Source organism: Sapajus apella, unplaced genomic scaffold (genome assembly GCF_009761245.1).
Source record: "Sapajus apella isolate SASKATOON/1434 unplaced genomic scaffold, GSC_monkey_1.0 scaffold43, whole genome shotgun sequence".
In the NCBI taxonomy this organism is placed as follows: Eukaryota; Metazoa; Chordata; class Mammalia; order Primates; family Cebidae; genus Sapajus; species Sapajus apella.
In genome coordinates this window covers 13591025-13595894 of record NW_022436983.1, presented here as the reverse complement: position 1 = coordinate 13595894, position 4870 = coordinate 13591025, and the positions used below count along the sequence as shown (strand labels likewise).

Sequence of the window (4870 nt, the reverse complement as noted above, 5' to 3'; positions counted from 1 at the left end):
GCTTATTTCTTTCTTTCTTTCTCATTTAACTTTTTTTTTTTTTTTTGAGATGGAGTCTCGCTCTGTCGCCCAGGCTGGAGGGCAGTGGTACGATCTTTGCTCACCACAACCTCTGCCACCTGGGTTCAAGAGATTCTCCTGTCTCAGCCTTCCAAGTAGCTGGGACTACCAGCATGTGCCACCATGTCTGGCTAATTTTTGTATTTTTAGTAGAAATCAGGTTTCACTATGTTGGCCAGGCTTGTCTTGAACTCCTGACCTCATGATCCGCCTGCTTCGGCCTCCCAAAGTGCTGGATTACAGGTGTGAGGCACTGTGCCCGGACTTTTCCTTTAACTTTTAAGTTCAGGGGTGCAAGAGCAGGATGTGAAGGTTTGTTACACAGGTAAACGTGTGCCATGGTGGCCTGCTGCACAGATCATCCCATCACCTAGGTTTTAAGCCCAGCATCCATTAGCTACTCTTCCTGATGCTCTCCCTCTCCTCACACCCCACTCTCCGACAGACCCCAGTGTGTGGTGTTCCCCTCCTTGTGTCCATATTGTTCAGCTCCCACATATAAGTGAGAACATGTGGTGTTTGGTTTCCTGTCCCTGCATTAGTTAGCTGAGGATAATGGCTTCCAACCAACTCCATCCATGTCCCTGCAAAGGGCATGATCTCATTCCTTTTTATGGTTGCATAGTATTCCACAGTGTATATGTAACACATTTTCTTTACCCAGTCTATCACTGATGGACATTTAGGTTGATTCCATGTCTTTGCTGTTGTGAATAGTGCTGCAGTGAACGTACAAGTGCATATATCTTAATAATAGAATGATTTATGTTCTTTGGGTTTATACCCAGTAATGGGATTGCTAAGTCAAATGGTATTTCTGCCTCTAGGTCTATCAGGAATTGCCATGCTGTCTTCCACAACTGTTGAACTAATTTATACTCCCACCGACAGTGTAAAAATATTCCTTTTTTTCTGCAACTCTCCAGCATCTGTTGTTTTTTGACTTTTTAATAATAGCCATTCTGACTGGCATGAGATAGTTTCTCATTATGGTTTTGATTTGCATTCTCTAATGATCAGTGATGTGGAGCTTTTTTTAGGTTTGTTGGCTGCATGATTGTCTTCTTTTGAGAAGTGTCTGTTCATGACCTTTGCCCACTTTTTAATGAGGTTGATTTTTTTCTTGTAAATTTGTTTAAGTTCCTTGTAGACTCTGGATATTAGACCTCTGTCAGATGGATAGATTGCAAAAATTTTCTCCCATTCTGTGGGTTGTATGTTCGCTCTGATGATAGTTTCTTTTACTGTGCAGAAGCTCTTTAGTTTAATTAGATCTCATTAGTCAATTTTTGTTTTTGTTGCAATTGCTGTTGGTGTTTTCGTCATGAAATCTTTGCCTGCGCCTATGTCCTGAATGGTATTGCCTCGACTTACTTCTAGGGTTTTTATAGTTTTGGGTTTTACATGTAAGCCTTTAATCCATCTTGAGTTAATTTTTGTATATGGTGTAACAAAGGGGTCCAGTTTCAGTTTTTGTATGGGGCTAGCCAGTTCTGCCAGCATCATTTATTAAATAGGGAATCCTTTCCCCATTGCTTGTTTTTGTCAGGTTTGTCGAAGATCAGATGGTTGTAGGTGTGTGGTCGTATTTCCGAGTTCTCAATTCTGTTCCATTGGTCTATGTGTCTGTTCTTATGCTGGTACCATGCTGTTTTGGTTACTGTAGCCTGGTAGTATAGTTTGAAGTCAGGTAATGAGATGCTTCCAGCTTTGTTCTTTTTGCTTAGGATTGTTTTGCATGCCTGGCTAATTAATTTTTTTTTTTTTTGGTAGAGATAGGGTTTCCTTATGTTGCTCAGACTGGTCTCAAACCCCTGGGCTCAGTTGATCCCCCCGCCTCAGCCTCCCAAAGTGATGGGTTTATAGATTTGAGCCATTGTGCCTGGCCTGCTGCTTCTTACTGCCTTCAGCTCAACAATCCTTCATATTTTGGGGTAGCATGTACTGGTCCCCACAATGACATTGGGCAGTACTGTGATGTAAAGAAAATGACACCAGAAGTGGAGTCAGACAAGGGATTGAGTCTTAGCTTTATTGATGAAAAATTGTGTGATCTCAAGCAAGGAACTGAGTCTCACTGCGTGCACCGCAGATTTGCCAGGTGATGCCTTCGAAAACTCTCAAGCGGTAAATGAGCAGGAGGGGGCTTCTCATTCCAAGGTCTGTTTTCCTCCTTGCTACTTGGACTTGTGGTCTTGTATAGCTGCTGATAGCTCGAGGCACAGATGCCCTCCTGGGGAGGAGGAAGGGGAGGCCTTATTTCAGGGCAATCTCCCAAGCAGTCTTTCCTTTCTAGTCCCTCCCACCTGGAGTAAGATCCAAGGTAATGGTGGGGAAAGCAGGGTTTGTTTTTCTCCCAACAAGACTCATCTTCTCAATTGGCTGGGGAAGGCTGGGGCCCAGACAGGCTTTTGAGTGTTTTCCAAGGGGTCATGGCTTCCTCCGGGAAGCCTCCTTTCTGGGAAAACACGAAGGCCCTTGACTGGCTTGACTCCAGCTCTGTGGACTCCTGACTTCAATCTTAATCATGTTTCTCTTTCCTGAACTGTGGCTTTAACACTCCCTGGGGGCCTGTGGTGGGAGGTTTAAGCCTTAAGTGCTTTTTTCCCCCTGCTGATTGATCTTTGTTTTGCAGAGCTGAGATTTCTTTACATCACAGTGGTTCGAGGAGGAAAACACAGCCAGATCCTTCCTCATGGCAACATAAATTAAAGCACATGTCTGTAATGCTTCAACCACAAACCACATATCCTCGCCCCCCCACCGCCCAACCCCCGCCAACATCCAGGCCCAGGTGCACACACAGGAAGGCACAGACTTGCTGGGGATGGGCGTGCCCACACCCTCCCTCCCTGCAGACACCTGTGGGTGCTTGTGTTTAGTGGCACCTCCCCGCTAACTCCCACACAGCTAGTGTCCATTCAAACCCACTCGAGGAGGTAGGTTTACAGATATACTGGTGAGACACGACGGTGCTGTCACGGGTGTGCACTCACAGTGTGCATGGGCTTGTACACCTGCACACACATAACTGTGTAAAAATGCAGATCTGTGTGCATCCATGTGCCACAGAGATAGTTACGGCTCGCATTTACACACCCTCTGTGCCAAGCACTGTGAACTTTGCAGGTGTCGGCCCCTCTAGCCCTTGCGACAATGTTATGATCTACCCAGGACTGACTATTCTCTGCATTTTCAGAGTCATCAGCGCCATAATCCACATGTATAACTGTTACACTCACCTGGAAATAAAAGTCTTTTTGTGCAGGTACTGCAAGGACTAAGCCCGGCCGTGGTCTGAGTCTCTCCTCCTCACAGGTGTGGAGGTATAGGGCGCTGTTGCCCAAGGGTGTGAAGATGGGCAGGCAGCGGAGTGTGTGTGCACCTGTCCCAAACTGCTCCCTTGGAAGCCTCCAGAGGCGTTTCAGCCTTTTCAGGGGGCCTGTGCCTTGTAGCTGATGTGCCCCTCTCCAGCACTGACCACCTGGATTGCATCTTCTTTTCCCAAGTCATGTGTCTCAAGACCTAACTGAGTCTCACCAGACAAGGAGTGGAGGACCAGGCCACTGACCCCAATACTGAGTGATCAGCATCTCAGAACCCCGCTCCACCATGCTCCTGTCCCCACCCTCATCTCCTCTTACTGAGATCCCTTCGGAGGACATTCCCTGGGAGACCCTCCTGGACCACCCTGATGGAGTTGGGCACCCTTCACTGAACACCTACAGTGTGGCTCAGAATCTCCCTGGCTCCAGGTTCTGGCTTTGCTGCTTCTCAGCTGTGTGACCTAGGGCAAGCTTCTCAACCTCTCTGAGCCCTTAGTTTCCTCATCTGTCATATGCGGATACTATTGATACCTACCCCAAAAGTTAATGGGAGGAGCAGATGAGTGCATCCATGGGAAGGGCTCAGAATTGTCCCCAGCCCTGAGTTGCTGGCGTCATTGCTGTGGTCCTCGGCCTCACAGGCAGGCTCATACCTGGTTTTCTGTCGGCTTCCCTGTGAGTCAGTGTGCTTTGCGAGGGCAGGGACCGCGACTTACGTTTCTTCTTGTCCCAGGGCCTGGCTCGGTCTCTGGGACATTGTGGGTGCTGCTAAACATCGATTGAATATCTGAATGAGGGAGGCCAGTTCTTTTTCCAGTGGGACCTGTTCTTGCAGCGAGTGGGATAAATCCCATCTCTCTGTCTCAGGGGTGTGGGGTGAGGCCGCCCGCCCTATGCCAGGGATGCAAAGTAGGGCAGGCCTCCCCAGGGGGGTTGCCGTGGCAACAGGAAAGTTCTAATCAGCAGCCGACACGCAGGGTTGGTTGGGAAGCATCAGCGGTGTTGCCTGTCCATGTGTGTGAGGAGACAGGCTGTGGAAAGGGCATTCGGAACCTCAGTGGCTCATCTGTAAAATGGGGCTAAGCTCCCAGCTGGTGATTCGCGGCAGATTTAGAGAGATCGCCCCTGGGGAAAGCTGCTGGGAGCTGCGGAAGGCTGTGCTACTTCTGGCTGTTTACTATTTGCCACGCCGTTACAGAAACAGCAGAAGAGCAAAGGCATTGTATTCACCGCTGCACCCTGGCACCTAAAACAGTGCCTGGCACCTAGTGGGGGCTGATAAACATCTGCTAAATGAAGAATGACTCAAGCAAGAAGGCTGGCACATCTCAAAGGCTCACCCCAATTCAAAGTCCAGAGTTCTAACAGAGCAGTGGTCTGCAACAGAGACCCCTCTATGCCATCTCTGACCGGCCCCAGAGCCCCACAGGCCCCCGAGTCCACCTCCCATCCCAGCTGTGAACTCTGCGAAGGCAGGCAGGGGA

At 48.6% G+C, this 4870-nt stretch overlaps 1 long non-coding RNA gene across 1 annotated transcript; it reads right to left on the bottom strand.

Moving 5' to 3' along the window:
* Positions 1-2066: 2066 nt before the first annotated feature.
* On the bottom strand, positions 2067-4479 carry LOC116566403. Its single transcript, XR_004275848.1, has 2 exons — positions 3303-4479; positions 2067-2293 (listed from the first exon to the last, which is right to left on the bottom strand). It is a non-coding gene; the product is annotated as an uncharacterized LOC116566403 (long non-coding RNA).
* Positions 4480-4870: the final 391 nt, after the last annotated feature.